Raw genomic sequence first — 20,049 nt, forward strand, 5'->3', positions numbered from 1 at the left:
TAGTTCTTTTTTAGTTCTGCAAATAAAAACACTCAGAAAAAGTATTTAAGCCTATTTAAGATCATTGTCCTCCCATTTTAAATGTTGCCTTGAAAACGTTATATTGTATTTTCTTTCACTGCCTATTCCTAGATGACTTTGGGTGTTCAAATTTTGATGTGTTGTTATTATCATTTAGTTAAAAATATTTTAAAATTTTCCTTGTGATTTTTTTCTTCAGTGCATGGGTTATTTAGGAATGTGTTACTTGATTTCCAAATATTTGGTGATTTTCCAGATATCCTTCTGTTATTGATTTATAATTTAATTCTGGTTTTCACACAGAATATATTCTGTATAATAACAGTCCTTTGAAATTTATTGTGATTTGGTTCATGGCCCAGCATATTATCTATCTTGGTGAATGTTCCAAGTGAAATTGAAAAGAATGTGTATTCTGTAGTTGTTGGGTATAATGTTTTATAAATGTCAATTAGGTTAAACTGGTAGCTCAAAATCCAGTTTATTACCGATTTTTAAATTTGTTCTATCAGTTGCTGAGAAAGAAGTATTAAGATCACCTGTAATTTGATTTTGACTATAAATTTAGTGCTGTCAGTTTTTGCTTCATGAATTTTTGGAGCTTTGTCATTAGGTGCATATACAAGTAGGATTATTGTGTCTTCTTAATGAATTTACATTTTTATCATTATTAAATGTCCCTGTTTATTTTTTAGTAATACTTTTTGATTTGAATTTACTTTGATATTAATTTAGCTAAAACCAACTGTTTTATTATTAGAATTTATGTTATACCTTTTTCTGCCCCTTTACTTCTAACTTATCTTTGTATTTAAAACTTATTTCTTTTAAATGAAATATAGTTACATTTTAGTTTTCTAACCAAGCTGACAATCTTTGCTTTTAATTAGCCTTTATGGTCTGATTACATATTTTGTAATTATTGATGTGGTTGGATTAAAGACTCAAAAAGTTCCTTTAACATTTCTTATAGTATAGATTTGCTTGCAGTAGTTTCTCTCCATTTTTGTTTGTCTGGGAAAAAAAAGTCTTTATTTTGTCTTTGTTTTTGAAAGCTCTTTTTCCTTAGTACAGAAGTATAAGTTGATAGTATTTCTTTTCTTACAGCACTTCAAAGATATTGTTCCATTGTATTCTATCTTACATTGTTTCTATTAGAAGGCTGTGACTATTCATTTGTTTTTTTTCCCCCACTGTATGTAATGTACCTATTTTTCCCCTCTGGCTGTTAAAAATATTTTTTTTACCACTCATTTTCAGTAATTGGGCTTTTATTTGACTTGGTGTGATTTTCTTTGTATTTATTCTGTGTGGGTTCTTTGAGATTCTTGAATATGTAGGTTTATACTTTTCATCAAATTTGGAAAACTGTTGGCCATTAGTTCTTCAAATGTTTGTTTTTACCACCTTCCTTCTAGGGCACCAGTTATGTTGAGCCATTTAATATAGTCTCTGATGTTTTATCTCTTGCTTCAGTCTGGTCAGCTTTTATTGCTATGTCTTCAAGTTTACTGAGCCTATCTTCTGTATTCTTTATTCCACTGAATAGACATCTGATGAATTTTTCATTTCAGATAGTCTAATTTTAACTTCTGAAAGTTCCCTTTGTTATTTTTCATGTCTTTCATATTTGTTTATTCATTATGTACATTTTATTTTAAATTCCTGAGCATATTTATGATAAATATTTTAAGGTCCTTGTTTGCTAATTCCATCGTCTCTGTCATTTCTAGATCTGCAACTATTGAATGACTTTTCTCCTGTTTATAAATCACATTTTTCTGTTTCTTTCTGTGTCTAGTAATTTCTGACTGAGTGCCAAACATTATGAAGTTACATTGTGAAGTTTTTGGATTTTTATTGCCTCCCTAAAAGAGAGAAAGGGAGATGAGTTACTTGGAGATTAGCTGGATCCTTTACAAGTTTGTTTGAAGATTTGTTATGGTAGGTGAAAATATCCTTTACACTAGATCTAGTTTAGCGCTACTACTAAAGTGTGGCTTTCCTGTGTACTCTATTAATGCTTGGGTGTTCAGTGAGATCTCTCCATGCTGACAGGTAGAAACTTGACTATATCCATGTTCTGTGTGAACTCTGGGAATTATTTAACATTTAGTTCCCTGGTAGTTTTTCACTGCCCAGGCTGTGGGGTTCCAGCCTAGGCATGTGCAGTATTCCACCAAAGACTTGAAAAGACCCCTCCGCAGACTTTTGGAGCTCTTTCTCTATACAGCTTCCTCCTCTCTAGTACTCTGCTCTGCAAATTCTAGCTACTTTGGTCTCCAAGATCATGTTTCTGACTCCTCAACTGAGCAAGACTGTAGGGCTCTGCTTGGTTTCTTACGCCACAGTTCATACATTGCCTCTGAGCAGGGTTCGACTCATTTTTTCACCCTCTCTCAAGTATCACACTCCTGTGCTGCCTGTTGCCCAATATTTTTTTTTTTTTTTTTTTTTTTGCGGTACGCGGGCCTCTCACTGTTGTGGCCTCTCCCGTTGCGGAGCACAGGCTCCGGATGCGCAGGCCCAGCGGCCATGGCTCACGGGCCCAGCCGCTCCGCGGCATATGGGATCCTCCCAGACCGGGGCACGAACCCGTATCCCCTGCATCGGCAGGCGGACTCTTAACCACTGCGCCACCAGGGAGGCCCCCAATATTTTGAAGACAGTTGTTTCATATATTTTGCTCATTTTGGAGTCAAGCTACTTTTTCATGAGCAAAAGCTAAGTCCACAGTTCAGGTGATTTGTGGGAGCCTAATGCAATGTTTGAACATGATATTTAAAATTCATGATTTATTTCTGAACCTAAGCATCATTTTGTGAGTTGTATTGACAAACAAACAGTACAAAGTTTCTCCACATAGAAATTAATAAAAAATCTATGATGACTTAAGAAGTGTTATCTAACTTGGCACTACTGTCAATAGAGCACAACCCCCTCTCTGTGATAGATTCCTGCCCTACTCTGAATCCTTCTGAGCCCTTCTGTATTTAATTATGTTGCTTAACTAGAAATTTGATACTCTAACAGTGAATTATTAATTAATTAATAATGAACTCCAGGAACTATCTCTCAGTAAATAATATCTTAATAGTTATCATAGTTGAGGTCCTGATTTGTGCTAGACCTCCGGGAAGAGTTTTATGTAGATTATCTCTATTTCCATAAACTGATAAAAAGGATCCCTACCATTATACCCATGAAAAAAAAACAGAGGCCCAAGACCTCAATACTGTTGCTAATTGGCAGAGCCAGGGTGCAAGTCTACATTAGCTTAACTCCAAAGTCTATTAACTTTTCAATATTCCAAGCAGCTGTTAACTTCAGGTGCTAAAATTCCATTACTCAGCTTCTTCTAGACATATAAGAGAATTAATCAAAATTCAGTCAGTTTTTAAGGTCAGTTAAATTCAGACATAATAATACATGTTTATTTTAAATTGCATAATAATTTATGAAGAGTCTTGTAATTTCAGTTACAATAGCAAGATGATAACTTGGTATGTGCAATTCTTAGGGGTAGGACTGTGGCTATGTAGGTTCTAAAATTCTATTTTATTTATTCATTCAGTGGGTCTGGTTTTACAGATTGGATGCTTATAATCTGTAATTAGTGTGTTTTCTCGCTGTAAACAAATTTACCTGAGAAGCTAAATTATAATTAAGGAGTTAGTTTGCTCATTAGCAGAAATCTAGCCATACATTGAGCACCTCATTTGTGGAAGACAGTTTACTCTCTCTCTCTCTCTCTCTCTCTCTCTCTCTCTATATATATATATATATATATATATATATGTATATATGTATATACATAATGTAATATACATGTATATATTTGTGTGTTTCAAAGCTTTTGTTTATTTTTTATTGAAGTATACTTGATTTACAATGTTGCTCCAGTCTCTGCTATACAGCAAAGTGACTCAGTTATACACATATAGACATTCTTTTTTTTAATATTCTCTTCCATTATGGTTTATCACAGGATATTGAATATAGTTCCCTGCACTATAGAGTAGGACCTTGTTTTTAGATAGATCTTTTAACTAAGAAATAGAGTTTTTTGTTCTTTTTTTTTCATTTTTGAAAATTGAAGTATAATTGATTTACAATGTTTCAGGCGTACAGCAAAGCGATTGTTTTATATATATATGTGTATATATCTTCTTTTTCAGATGCTTTTCCATTATAGGTTATTATAATATATTGAATATAATTCCTTCTGTTATACAGTAGGTTCTTGTTGTTTAGCTCTTTTGTACATAGTAGTGTGTGTCTGTTAATCCTAAATTCCTAGTTAATCCCTCCCCCGCTTCCCCTCTAGTAACCAGAAGTTTATTTTCTATTTCTGTTTTGTAAATAAATTCATTTGTATCACGTTTTCAGATCCCACACGTAAGTGATACCACATGATAAGAAATAGAGAAGTTTTATAACTTGCCATATAGGTAACACAGCTAGCAAGTGGAAGAGCTGGAATTTGAACCAAAGTGTGTCTAACATCCTAGGCTGATATTCCTGATTGTTAAGCTAGACTGCCTCTCATAGTGAGTGATCTTATGGACACTCCCGACCCCCCTGCCTGGCATGTAACACTACCCATTATTTTTTTCTTAACTGAATAAGAACAATAGCGTTTTCTCAATCTTGCAGATTTTACATATTTTGGACTCTGAGTTTACTAAATAAAGAAAAGTTAACAGGTACTTAATAAATGTATATTAAATTAGTATATTGATACATATTAGCTATTTGGGGGAGGCAAATTGATGGAAATCATGGATCATCTCAGAAAAGAACACATTTTCCTGTATATACCAAATCATGTTACAGTATCATGGGGTCCTGGACCCCCAAATTCTGCCAATGGAATTTGTTTGAGAACCTTTGCATTCAAAGGGCAGTGGAAGGCAGTTCTACTGTTTATCTCTTTATCAATATTGCTACTTTCAGAACTATACAGCCTCCACTTCCTCTTGCTGGAATCCCGATTAATAAAGTACAGGTACAAGAAAATACATAAGTTTTTCATCCATCCATTTCAGTGTTACTGAGGCACTGACATGCACTAATGCCTTATTTTCCAAACAGAACCCCCCATGTCCCTCTATCCCCATCATGTTCTTCTTGGTGTCCTTCCTATCTCATTAAATTGCAACCTCTTCTTTAGTTGCTTAGGTCTAAAAACATCTAAAGTCAACCTTGACTTCACTCTTTCACTCACAGCCCACATCCAATCAATCGGCAAATCATATTGCCTCTATCTTAAAAATATATCCCCTTCTAATCACCTCCACTTCTGCCATCCTGGTCTGCACCCCTGCCATCTCTCTCTGAATTGCTCTGATAGCCTCCTAACCGTTCTCCACGTGATCTGTCCTCTAAGACCTTAACTCCTACCCCTCCTACCCTTGCTTCTTCTAACTTAGCCACCTGGCCTCCTTGATGTTCTTTAAATACTGGAAGCACAGTCCTGTCTTTGGGCTTGGCGCATGTTTTCTTACCAGGCAGGATCTTCCCCCCAGGACTGGGCATGACCAGCTCTGTGCCTGCCTTGAGGTCTCTGCTAGATGAGATCTTCCCTGAATACCCCATCTAAAACAGTCCTGCCCCATCCCCACACCATTCTCTATCACCCTGCCTTGCTTTATCATATTGCTACTCACCGTCTGGCTTCTTCTGTGTTTACTGCTTTGTTTATTGTCTTTCCTACCCCATTAGAATGTATACTTCACGAGGGCAGGAACTTAGTTACATCTACGATTGACTTCTCAGTGCTTAGATAGGAGCCTGGCAGTGAATATCTGTTGAATGAATGACTATGCATGGCATTGAGCTAGACACTGGAGATACAGTCATGAACAACACAGACACAGTCCCTGCCCTCATGGAGTTTACAGTTCTTATGGGGGGACAGACATTAAACAATGACTTACATGAGATTTAATTATTATGGTTATAAGTGCTGAGGAGACATCATTGACCACTCTGACTGCAAGTCTTGGTGTGCTGGAAGACGGACTATCAAATATTTAATAATTTAGGACCAAGAGCCAGAATCCCTTGAATTACACAGTTTTTGAAATGAAAATACAAAAGAATCAATATCATGCAAATGAGCATCTATAGTTAGAGGCAGGTTAAATAGGATTATAAAGATTTAGAGGGAGCTGACAAAGCAAGGCCGGGAACCAGACTAAAAGTAGCCTACTAACCAGATAATCCAGTGTGGCTATGTTCTTTCTATCAGTCAAGGTTACTGCAGGTCCCAGGAAAAGAAATCCATTGATAGATAGACTGGGTCAAGCTAATCATACTTGGAAGGGGAAAACAAAACAAAATTAAACATACTCTTACCCTCTTAAACTAAATCAGAAAAATATCCTAGTATGTGTATTGTATATATAAAACAACATTTCTACTTACCTTCAATTTCAGCAAAGAGATAATTTTCCCCCGAAAGTTTTCTCACCCAGCTCCTTTCCTCCCCAAATCTTAGGGCTCCTTGTATGTGCTTCCTCAGCTCTTAATCACGCTGTGTTGTAAGCATCTCTTCCTTTGCCTGTCTCCCTCCTGTGTATAATTTTTAAGGAAAGGGCTTGCATGTGCTCACAGACCTTAGAACAGCGCCCAGCACAGTGTGGTGCTCGGGAATTATATGTTGACTGAGTTCTATGCCTTTCTGAAGGATTATTATTTCACATTGTTAAGTACTCTACACAGAAAACACAGACTTACGTTAAAAAAAAAAAACAGAAATGAATTATCTCACTTGGTCACTCTGCTAGAATTATATAATAAATTATTTAGAAACAAGGTATAAATAATGGCTCTGTATCTTTACCTGTTAGTTATTTAATAGTCACATGTACCTGGCTATCAAAAGTTCTGTTGCAACATGTTGAATACAGGTAAGGCCTAAGCAATATGCTGAAAAGCTCCAGTTTAGAGGAAAGTGAAAGGAAGAGAGAGCACGTTATTGTGTCCTCTTGTATCATATGCTGTAATTTTGCTCCATTTTGCCTCACAAAAACCTACTGAGGGAGGTTTTATATTTCCATTTTACAGATAAGGAAATTGAGGCTAAGGAAGGTTAAATCATTTTTCCAAGACTACACAACTAATAAGTGTCATCCCGACAATCAAAAATATTCAGTTCATCCTTAATTACAGTTTTGGAATGGGAAAAGTGCATGAAGGAAGTGTGAGAGCTAGTAAGAGAAGGTGCATTCGAGATAAAACAAATGAGTCATTCCAAAGAGGTGAAGAATTTCCTGAGTGTTTGTGTTGTGTGTGATTCATTGGGGGAAGAACTATTTTATAATGGCCAGTTCTATGAAGTTTTATGAGGTCATCAGGAGTTAAGTTGGCAGGAGGAAGAAAGGTTATTAGAATTATTGCTTCAACTCTTTTATTTAATTCATTGAATCATTTAAGAGAGTTTCAAATAACAAGCAATCCATGATGAAATGAATATCCCATGGCTGTATGTGGGAGCAAGTTCCTAATCTTGTCATCTTGTTTTATCTTTAGGTATATTTGTTTTAGTTACATCTTTTGTGTATGAGGTAAGACTAGAAAAAGATTGCTCTAAATAACGCTAGTATACTTCCTAACCATAAAATGTATTTTCTTTCTTTCTTTCTTTCTTTTTTTTTTTTTTTTTTTTTTTGGCTGCACCACGTGGCTTGTGGGATCTTAGTTCCCCAACCAGGGATCGCACTCAGGCCCTCGGCAGTGAAAGCACAGAGTCTTCACGACTGGACCACCAGGGAATTTCCAAAAAATTGTATTTTCAACTTTTAAAAGAAAACATGCAAATTTATGACAGTAAACTAATTATTGTAAAATAAAGCTTAACTGCTATTTGTCTTTTAAAAATTATGGTAATAGTCACTTATCAAGTGTTTACCATGCTTTAGGAAGTGTAATAAATTCTTCATATTACTATATCTCATTTTAATCCTCAGAACAGATCTGCAAGATATTATCATGTCCATTCCATGGCGACTGAAACTGAGGCCCAGGAGGTTCACTACCATGCTCCAAGTCCCAGAGCTAGTGAACGATGGGGCTGAGGTTCAAACCTGGCCTGTGACTCCAAAACCTCCTCATATAAACCTAGCATGGTGTCGCAGAAACCACGCCACCGAAAGGTAGGTGGCCATAGTTGGTGTAAGAGAGGCAGAGGTAAAGTGAACAATGAGTTTAAGAACAAAAGAGTTGGGCTTCCCTGGTGACGCAGTGGTTGAGAGTCCGCCTGCCGATGTAGGGGACACGTGTTCGTGCCCCGGTCCGGGAAGATCCCACATGCCATGGAGCGACTGGGCCTCTGAGCCTTGGCCGCTGAGCCTACGCATCCGGAGCCTGTGCTCCGCAACAGGAGAGGCCACAACAGTGAGAGGCCCGCGTACCGCAGAAAAAATCAAAATAAAAAAAAAGAAAAGGGTCTTTCACTTTAGACAACAAGTATAATTTTCTGAAAACCCTTACTTCCAGGAAGTAATATCTAAGTATATTAAGGAGGTCCGCAGAGGGTCTGAGTACTTTCATGAATGATAGATGCCAATTAGGTGATTAAGGAGCGTTTAAAATATTTCAAGGAGAAAAGTTCTTAGATGTGAAGGACGTAATATGAAAGGTAATAATAAAAACTATCAGTTTTGAGCATTTATGTGCAAGTAATGTGCTAAAGGGTTTACAGGTGTGACCAACTTATAGATGAGAAATTGAATCAGTTGGTGAGAAACAACAGTGTTTCTCATGTATAGTGCTCTTTGCTGTTGCTGTTAGAGACATGTTGATAAAATGGGTGACTTGACCTGATTTTTCATGTTCTTAGCTTCCAGATCACTAAGGCAGTGTGGTGCTCTGGGGTTAGATAGGCCTTGGTTTAGGGTTGCCTGATAAAAAACCAGAACACCCAGTTAGATTTGAATTTCAAACGAACGTCAAGTAATTTTTTAGTATAAGCTTGTCTTGTGCAATATTTGGGATGCACTTATATTGTATTTTTATTTGCTAAATCTGGCAACTCTATCTGGGTGTGGATCACAGCTAACTGACGCTATACTAGCCATTGTGACCTTCAGTAAATGACTTCATCTCCCACCCTTCACTTCCTCCTCTATAAAATGAAATAGATACTGTATCACAGTTTAGGGATTTAAATCATTTATTTAGCATTGAGAAAAATTCCTTCCTGCCTTGAGAATTTCTCTTTGTCTGTCTATTCATCACTTATTTTCCTTTACACCTGTGATTTTAACATTTATCACCATTTTGTGCTTTTTGAAATATTTACAAGTGATTTCATAGAGATGGGTTTAAGGTCCAGCAATATTACTCAGAGCAAGTGGCTTATTTACCTAAGCAGATTATGTAACTCTGCTTAAAGAGGAGCATAATATAATGAGACTGACACAATAACATTTTAGCATCAAGGTAAATTGTGACACAAGTGGCCACATTGGTTAGTTTGGAGGAAGTTTACAATGAGTTGATTTATCAAAAACACACACACTAGCAGCTTAAAGGGTTGTGTTTAACTACAACATTGCAAAAAACTAAGTCAAAATAGTGTATTTGGTAAAATATTGATTGATGAGTGAAAAATGGAAAGAAGTCAACAAATTACAAGTGAATTACACTTATTTAACTTTATACACCTGAGAAAACCCCTTTTATCCCTAACTCTCACACATATTAATAAGCTTGGGCTGTAGCCAAGGATAATGATTTGCTGTTATTTTCATCTGTATATAAATCCGCAAATCCAATACTGACTCATGAAAATCCTCCTTTGTCACTGCCACAGAACTGTTTCTTTCCTTGGGAATGATTAAGAAAACTAGCCGTTTGTACATCTTTAAAGAAAGGAAAAAGATCAGCATATTTATTATTGAAAAAAATTAGGACCTCGATTTTGACAATGTTCGGATTTACACTATATCCCTGTTTGTTTAGGATACACCACTGACTTGCATTTCTAGAAGATACAGATATATTGCTTAAGCAACCAAAGGTAAGAACTCAGTGGCAATTACAATTGTATTTTCACATATGTTTATACCTCTGTTTTGATTTATTAAAGCATCAGCATTTGCTGTGTTTTTCATGTTACATGCTTTCTAGTTACAACTGATGGTTGTATTTTTATTGATTTCTCTGTATTTTTGACAGATAAATGAATATTCTACTAAACACAGTTTTAGTTAAAGATGCTATTTTAGTTAAAAATAACAATAAATAAGGCCTGGAAATATGGTTCTGCTAATCTGAATATCACAATATAGTAAATACTACCTTTCTGAAAGTTTCAAGTTCATTTTTAAAAAACTGAAGTATAGTTGATTTACAATGTTTACATACATTACTCACTCATGTCTTTGTTAGATGAAGCAGGCAGACAAAAGAGAATGGGGGGTGGTGGTAAAGCATCAGGGTGTTAACTGTCAATAAAAGACCTAATAGTTGTTGACTGCACTTTATAGCCCATAGAGAATGCACCCTCTTTACTCTACTCTTGGAGGATTTATAAATATTGATCACAAAAATAATCTCAATAATGCAAAAAAGTATACAGGCTATGTTCCCTGGTCACAGTCAAATAAAGTTAGAAATTAATAAGTAAAGTTTAAATTAAGGACCCGACCCCTTAGAAATAAAAAAAAAATGGTGGGGGGAGAAATATCAAATAACTCTTTAGCTGAAAATAATAGCAAAACAGCTATTGCAAATCTTTCTCTTATTCATGGAGCTAATTTTTTAAGCTATGAAGTTTAATAGTGCTGAAAACTTAAAAGTTTGGATGAAATAGATTATTTTCTGCATAAACAGATGTCTAAGTTTAAATTAAAAATTAAATCGATTAAAAATTATGGACATTTTAAAAGGGGGTCCAAAAACTACCTCCAAAAAGCCACTGTACCTTAAATATTGTTTACTCGTTAATTTATTCAACAAAGATTTTATTTAGTACCTACTCTGTGCCGGTGATTGTCTTGGACAGAAAATTTGCTTTGTTTCCTACCGTGTCCCCATCAATAGGTCAAAGGGATAAATCCACATAATGCCAGAGGCTTTCACCTAAGGTAAGAGTGTGTGGGAATTAGGCTGTCATATTTTAAGTTTTGGTTATGGCACTAATAAACAGCTGATACGTTCCTACATTCCCTTAAAGGAAAAACAGCAGGTACCTTCCCATCAGCAGACAACCACCGTGCCAAGATCTTGAACTATGGTAATATAGATACTCTATAGTGTGGAACAAGTGTTTATAATTACACCTAATAGTTCTCAAATGTTACAAATGTTCTGAAGTACGAATCAACTTAGCTTTAACGATTCATTTAGCTTTAGCTGATGAAAGGTAACTGGTGAAGTTTAACATATATTCTTGATAAAATAGCAAATTAGTAATAAAAGAAAACTTTCTTAACACAATAAAGAAAAGTTATCTGAAATCAGTGGGCAAAATAGGAGAAATTCTAGATACTGAAACAAGCGAAGGATATAATATCTATTATTTAACAGCGTTCTGTAACTTCTACTCAATACAATGAAATAAGAAAAAGAAACAAGATATACAATCTGAAGAGATAAAATTATCATTACCTGTGGATATATTATTGTTTACCTAGAAAACGCAAATGGATCAATTTAAAACTATTAAAACTAAAGTTCAATAAGGTGATAGGCTACAAAATAAATATATAAATTAATAGCTGTCCTATAAATTAATAGCAACTAGTTAGACAATATAATAAAAAAGATCTTATTTATAAATACAAAATTTAAATACATCGAATACATTTGACTAGAAATGTACATAGCTTATTTAATGAAAATTATAAAGACTTACAAAGTCTACTTACAAAGTAGACTTTAAAAGCCATCAGTAAGGGGCTTCCCTGGTGGCACAGTGGTTGAGAGTCCGCCTGCTGATGCAGGGGACACGGGTTCGTGCCCCGATCCCGGAAGATCCCACATGCCGCGGGGCGGCTGGGCCCGCGAGCCAAGGCCACGGAGTCTGTGCGTCCGGAGCCTGTGCTCCGCAACGGGAGAGGCCACAGCAGTGGAAGGCCCGCGTACAGCACAAAAAAAAAAAAAAAAAAAAAAAAAAGCCATCAGTAAATGAGGAGACGTCACTTGTCAGATGATTAAATATTTTAATATACTAAGTATGTTGATTCTCCCCAAATTAATCCATAAATCTAATGAAATCTCTTTTTAAAGCACACTGTTTTCTTGGGAACTTGATAAAATTATTCTAAAGGCAATTGGGACTAATAAATGTACACATTGTACTGTTGTAGCAATAGTAATTTAAATGTGATCATTAAAATCATGATGGAGTGTAGATGTTTATTTTTTGAGAGTAGTGTTTGTGCAATAAAATAAATAAGTAAAGCAAAACATTTTTGGATGTTTCTTATGAGCCAGGCATTATGTAAGGTGCTGGAAACATAAAAATCAGAGCTCACTGGTACCTGCTCTCAAGACTGGTGGGAAAGACACTGATAATTGGATCATGATAAAATAGTGGGTCGGTGCACTCATGATAAGTGCTCCATATTATGTGAGTGCTGAGGGGAAGCCACAAGCACCCAGGCATCCTAGTCCCAGCCATTAGAAACATTTGCTTTTTTCTTCATCCCTTACCTTCCTCACATGCTGTTTCTTCTGCTAAGGATGCTCATTTCCTCTACTACCTTAGCAAAGGTAGTACTCATCCTTCAAAACCCAGTTACATATTCCCTGCTTTGGAAAGCTTTTCATGAATCCCCCAACTCCACAGAGTTGGCCTTTGTACACATAAAATTGTCATATTGAATTTTTATTACTTACAGTGTTCTCTTGTTAACTTCTTTAGGGCTGGAATCCTGTCTTAGCATTCCGTCCTTCCTCTTTTCTTTCTCGCCTTCACACTGCAGCAAGCTACATGACACATAGCACATGCTCAACAAGTACTGAGAAGCAAAAATATTAATTTTTTTAATGCAGAATACAATTTATTCTACTTTTTACTTCAAAGTCACAGAAATGACTTCCATATAATTATAACAGCTACTCTACATTTTCAAGTTCTCAATCCAAACATATAGATTAGGACAGGTCACTTTATTGCTGGCAGCATTCATGGAAGGGCCAGTTTCCTCATCAAAAGACAAAATAGGGCTTCCCTGGTGGCGCAGTGGTTGAGAGTCCGCCTGCCGATTCAGGGGACGCGGGTTCGTGCCCTGGTCCAGGAAGATTCCACATGCCGCGGAGCGGCTGTGCCCGTGAGCCATGGCCCGGCTGCTGAGCCTGCGCGTCCGGAGCCTGTGCTCTGCAACGGGAGAGGTCACAGCAGTGAGAGGCCCGCCTACCACAAAAAAAAAAAAAAAAAAAAAAAAAGAAAATAAATTTGATTGGGAGCCAGGCAGTGCTGTACTCACACATCAGCAGAATTATGGAAGTAAAGGAGCAGTCCTTTTTTTTTTTCCTTTTTAGAGTAGCAAAGGAATAATATAAGATAGCCTGACTTGTGAGCAGCCCCACATGAGGGTGCATAAAAATATTAATTAAGTAAGGATTGGATTATGTTATCTTCAAATTGTTTCAAGTAAAAATATCAGCACTTTTAATGTGTTCTTTTGGGCATAAGATATGATTTGTAAGAAAAGCAGGAAAAAAATTATCCTAACTTTCAAATACTCATTGTGACTGACAAAATGTCTGTGTTATTAGACTCCAGAGGACTTCCAAGTGCTGGGTTCTAAGTATTTATTTGTCTTTTTACATGTTTACTCACCTTTACTGTTTCCATCAAAAGTTTGTATTTGCTTTGTCCCAGGGGATATAAAGAGAAAAAGAAAGTTCTCTGCCCTTAGGAAGCTTAGAGAAAAATTGGGAAAGTGGGACATTCATATGCAAACATAGATGTATGTACAAGGAAGTAAATGCTTATGGCTAATGGAATGATTCATATATGGTCAGTACATATAATGGATGGAAAATCACAATAGATTTTGTGGAAGATGGAACCCTAAGTTAGACTTTCCCAAAAGACTTCTTATCAGCATGCATTTCCTGAGAAATTCCATTATGGAACAAATATTTGAGTGAGGTACCCTAACATAAAAGGCAAGGAAACCTTCAGGTAATCAGAATTTGTTAATTTTTATGGTCAATTTTTAGAATTCAGAATACTTCTGATTCAATGGGGAAAGTGGGAAGGATAATACATTAAGGCTTCCACCCATTGTGGAAAGTCTTCATTCTTACCCTTGATTAGTATAACATATTGATTCTAGAGAAAACTTTCTTTGATGATGTAGGGTCTTGCAATGCCCCAGGGTTATAATATATATGATTTTATTGCTATAATCAATACTTTAAATTTATTTGAAAAATTTTCCTAGTTCTGGTCACTAGGAATGGAGTAGCAATTTTTGCTCTTATGATGCTTACTTTTTCTGGCATTTAAATCACTCTGTTCTATCACCGTATTTTCTTGTAAAATGTTTTGACTAAAGAAAGCAGTGTGGAACATATATTTGGTTATTCGATGGTTTTGTTAATCGCCTTTTGATTAACTGAGATTTTGCTTAATGATGGCTGCTTTGTAAATTTTCTGTAGATTGTAAAGGTGATGATAATGGCTATGATAATAATGACCTCCTTAGTGAAATTGTTCTTTCTGAGAAAGTGTGTTTTCTCTGTAAGTTGATAACAATTGGCTTAAGAGCCCAGACCCATCCTTGTGTTTGCTATGGGCACACATAGCAACAGTATTGTGTCAGTTCTATTTTGGTCTTCATGAGAATTACAGTTTGCTTATGATCGTCTAACGATAATAATTAAATAGTTGCTTTGACAGATTTGACTTCTCAAAGTGATAGTTCAAGGAGGGAGCGGTTAAAGAAAGATTATTTTAAGCATGTTAGCTCTCTTTGTCTCCATAAGAAAGTTGACGGTTGTCTCTCTCTGAGCTTGGAGGTTATATAACAACATCATCAACTTGCATTTGTATAAATCTTCACAGCCTTCAATATTGCTTTGTGAATATTTTTCATTAGCTTCCCATAGACAATCATTATAGTAGGCAGGGCAGGTATTAGCATCTCCACCTTACAGAAGAGGAAACTGAAGCTCAGAAAGATCTCTGTCAAGGTCTCGCTGGCAATTTGGTGAAGAGCTGGGGTCAGAACCTAAGTGTCTGCCAAACAGGGGATGGTTGTTTTCAGGCACTGGCCGCCTCTCTGTTGCAGAGCCAGCAAAGCCTGTTCTGGATGGTTACACAGCTCTGGGAGCATTGTTAAATAGTAAGAAATAACCTTAGCTCTGCAGTTGGATACTGAGATTGGGCAAGGATTGGAAAACTTTATTTTAAAGCAAAAATGCAGACATTACTTATTTTTGCTACTAAACAAAATCCCATTTAAAATACTGCCTTTTTTTCTCATTGAAAAATAAATTAGGAGAAAATACAGAAGAATACAAAGAAGAATGCAAAAATGATGATTCCCATCACTAAAAACTTAATGTTTAACATTAAAGTGTTTATCCTTTCCATGCACATATGCACAATTTTTAATAAAACAATATGATGCTATAAATAGTGCTTAACAATCTGCTTTTTCTTTCTTTTTTTTTTTTTTTTTTTGTGGTATGTGGGCCTCTCACTGTTGTGGCCTCTCCCGTTGTGAAGCACAGGCTCCGGATGCGCAGGCTCAGTGGCCATGGCTCACGGGCCCAGCCGCTCCGCGGCATGTGGGATCCTCCCAGACCGGGGCACGAACCCGTGTCCCCTGCATCGGCAGGCGGACTCTCAACCACTGCACCACCAGGGAAGCCCTGCTTTTTCTGCTTAACAGTATATTTCAAAGATTTCTAGAAGTTGTCAAATAATGTTCTTTTGAAGAAAAATAACAAAATTTATCCTTTTATTATAAAATTGATTTGTGTTCATTGTATAAAATTCAAACAATACAGAGATCTAGCCTCCAAAGGTAACTATTATTTACAGTTTACTGCATATTGTTCTGCACTTTTTTATGAGGCCTGAATTTTACTGGTTGCTTCGGCAGATTAGAGTACCTTCTTTAAAAAAGCTTTGTACTAATGGAGAAGAGAGCATCATTTATCTTAAAAAAGTGCATATTTACCTATTAGTGTCAATATAACAAATAATGTATAAGTACCAAGTATATCATTTATCCAATCTTTTGGGACATTCACAGAGAATTCTACTCCAGAAAGCACCAATACACAGGAATCCTCATACATGTCGAATCATCTCTGGCTATCTTCAAATAACTAAGTGGTGTGGGTGCTCTGAGCTGTGTAATACACAACTGTCTTTGTTTAAAGATGAAGCTTTAAAGTCTGTGAACTCTGCCAGCCTTGCCAACTGAATTCCTCAGTTCAGTTATCCATTTTATCCAGAAGTAGTTCACTGCTTGGGTGACATAATACAGTCCATTATGAATCACAAAATAGTTGTGATGATAATTAAATGAGAATATAGAAGTTAGATTGCTTTGTACGCCATACACTGGTAAACAAATATTTGTTGCTAAATGATTTAAGGGATTTACATGTTAGTAAAGTACATGAATGGCATTAGTAGATTGCAGAATCTTATGCTTAATTCAGAAAGGTAAAATTAAATTGCAATTAATAGGGGACCAGGGGTACATATTCCCTTGGGGTAATAATAATGCCTGACACATAGCAAGCATTAAATATGTGTTGAATGGATGAAAGAAATCAACTGAAAAACAAAATGGACCAAGAACATGCACTTCTTTTTTTAAATTAATTAATTAATTTATTTATTTTTGGCCTTGTTGGGTCTTCATTGCTGCACGTGGGCTTTCTCTAGTTGCGGTAAGCAGGGGCTACTCTTCATTGCGGTGCGCAGGCTTCTCATTGTCGTGGCTTCTCTTGTTGCCGAGCATGGGCTATAGGTGTGCAGGCTTTAGTATTTGTGGCACGTGGGCTCAGTAGTTGTGGCTCGCGGGCTCTAGAGCTCAAGCTCAGTAGTTGTGGCGCACGGGCTTAGTTGCTCTGCAGCATGTGGGATCTTCCCCGGCCAGGCATTGAACCCATGTTCCCTGCATTGGCAGGCGGATTCTAAACCACTGCGCCACCAGGGAAGCCTGAGAATATAAACTTCTAATTCACAAAGAAGAAATCCAAATAACTAATAAACACGTGAGAGTTTGTCCAACTTCATTAGTAAATGCAAATCAAAAGCCATAGTGCAAAGAAATTTGTCTCATCAAACTGGGGAAAAAACCCTAAAATCTGACAATATTAAGGGTCGGTGAAGGTGTGGGGGAAATAATATACCTGTATAGAGCTCACAGAATGTAAAATGATACACAACCTTGGGCAGCAATTTGGCTGGCTCTCATAAACTGAAACTAGAATTAGCAGTTCCACTTCTGGATGTAGACATAAGGACCACTCTGTACAAGTGTCTAAGGAGACATGCAAAGGATTTTTATTGCAGCACTGCTCCTAATAGCAAAAAAAACTGGAAAGAACCAATCTTTCATTAATAGAAAGAGGAAGGACGAATAGAAAAAAGGAATAAAATATGATACATATATTTTACAATGTTAACAAACAATATTATAAAATGAAATGGCTCTATGTATATTAGCATAGATCATTTGCAAAACATAATTTTGAGTGAAAAAGCAAGTTGCAGAATTATACACAGGGGAAGATACTGCTTTACACACTTAAACAGCATGTCCCGAGCTATGCATTGGTTATGGATGCTTATGTAAGTATGTAAAAGGGTGGAATGGGCTGGAAGGATACACATCAAACTTACAGTAGTGGTTGCTTCTGGGTAGAGGGTAGAGGGAAGACAAGGTTAGAACTGGGAAGGGGCAGCTTGATAAAAGGGCTTTAACTTTAAGTATAAAATTTTATTGTTTTTCACATGCCATCAAAGGTGGGGAAGCAAATTTGACAAAAGACAAAAGTTAACATAAATTCCTGGTGGTAGAAGTATGGATAATATAATTTTTTTTTATTTTACAAATTTAATCAGTTATACATATACATATGTTCCCATATCCCCTCCCTTTTGCGTCTCCCTCCCACCCTCCCTATCCCACCCCTCCAGGCGGTCACAAAGAACCGAGCTGATCTCCCTGTGCTATGCGGCTGCTTCCCACTAGCTATCTACCTTACGTTTGGTAGTGTATATATGTCCATGCCGCTCTTTCACTTTGTCACAGCTTACCCTTCCCCCTCCCCATATCCTCAAGTCCATGCTCTAGTAGGTCTGTGTCTTTATTCCTGTCTTACCCCTATGTTCTTCATGACATTTTTTTCTTAAATTCCATATATATGTGTCAGCATACAGTATTTGTCTTTCTCTTTCTGACTTACTTCACTCTGTATGACAGACTCTAGGTCCATCCACCTCATTACAAATAGCTCAATTTCATTTCTTTTTATGGCTGAGTAATATTCCATTGTATATATGTGCCACATCTTCTTTATCCATTCATCCGATGATGGACACTTAGGTTGTTTCCATCTCCGGGCTATTGTAAATAGGGCTGCTATGAACATTTTGGTACATGTCTCTTTTTGAATTATGGTTTTCTCAGGGTATATGCCCAGTAGTGGGATTGCTGGGTCATATGGTAGTTCTATTTGTAGTTTTTTTTTTTTTTTTTTTTTTTTTTTTTTTTTTTTTTTGCTGTACGCGGGCCTCTCACTGCTGTGGCCTCTCCCGTTGCGGAGCACAGGCTCCGGACACACAGGCCCCGCGGCCATGGCTCGCGGGCCCAGCCGCTCCGCGGCATGTGGGATCCTCCGGGATCGGGGCACGAACCCGCGTCCCCTGCATCGGCAGGCGGACTCCCAACCACTGCGCCACCAGGGAGGCCCTATTTGTAGTTTTTTAAGGAACCTCCATACCGTTCTCCATAGTGGCTGTACCAATTCACATTCCCACCAGCAGTGCAAGAGTGTTCCCTTTTTTCCACACCCTCTCCAGCATTTATTGTTTCTAGATTTTTTGATGATGGCCATTCTGACTGGTGTGAGATGATATCTCATTGTAGTTTTGATTTGCATTTCTCTAATGAGTAAAGATGTTGAGCATCCTTTCATGTGTTTGTTGGCTGTCTGTATATCTTCTGTGGAGAAATGTCTATTTAGGTCATCTGCCCATTTTTGGATTGGGTTGTTTGTTTTTTTGCTATTGAGCTGCATGAGCTGCTTATAAATTTTGGAGATTAATCCTTTGTCAGTTGCTTCATTTGCAAATATTTTCTCCCATTCTGAGGGTTGTCTTTTGGTCTTGTTTATGGTTTCCTTTGCTGTGCAAAAGCTTTGAAGTTTCATTAGGTCCCATGTGTTTATTTTTGTCTTTATTTCCATTTCTCTAGGAGGTGGGTCAAAAAGGATCTTGCTGTGATTTATGTCATAGAGTGTTCTGCCTATGTTTTCCTCTAGGAGTTTGATAGTGTCTGGCCTTACATTTAGGTCTTTAATCCATTTTGAGCTAATTTTTGTGTATGGTGTTAGGGAATGATCTAATCTCATACTTTTACATGTCCCTGTCCAGTTTTCCCAGCACCACTTATTGAAGAGACTGTCCTTTCTCCACTGTACATTCCTGCCTCCTTTATCAAAGATAAGGTGACCATATGTCCGTGGGTTTATCTCTGGGCTTTCTATCCTGTTCCATTGATCTATCTTTCTGTTTTTGTGCCAGTACCATACTGTCTTGATTACTGTAGCTTTGTAGTATAGCCTGAAGTCAGGGAGCCTGATTCCTCCAGCTCCGTTTTTGGTTCTCAAGATTGCTTTGGCTATTCGGGGTCTTTTGTGTTTCCATACAAATTGTGAAATTTTTTGTTCTAGTTCTGTGAAAAATGCCATTGGTAGTTTGATAGGTATTGCATTGAATCTGTAGATTGCTTTGGGTAGTAGAGTCATTTTCACAATGTTGATTCTTCCAATCCAAGAACATGGTATATCTCTCCATCTATTTGTATCATC

The 20,049-nt window shown here is 36.8% G+C and overlaps 1 protein-coding gene across 1 annotated transcript in view; it reads left to right on the forward strand.

Annotated features, from left to right (window-relative positions):
• Positions 1-9,989: 9,989 nt before the first annotated feature.
• Positions 9,990-20,049, forward strand: part of CNGA1 (cyclic nucleotide gated channel subunit alpha 1) — a 36,457-nt gene continuing 26,397 nt past the window's right edge. Inside the window, exon 1 of the mRNA XM_060091175.1 lies at positions 9,990-10,048. The gene's annotated coding sequence lies outside the window, so the exon portion shown is untranslated. The remainder of the gene's footprint in view (positions 10,049-20,049) is intronic.

This window comes from Mesoplodon densirostris, chromosome 1 (assembly GCF_025265405.1).
Source record: "Mesoplodon densirostris isolate mMesDen1 chromosome 1, mMesDen1 primary haplotype, whole genome shotgun sequence".
In the NCBI taxonomy this organism is placed as follows: Eukaryota; Metazoa; Chordata; class Mammalia; order Artiodactyla; family Ziphiidae; genus Mesoplodon; species Mesoplodon densirostris.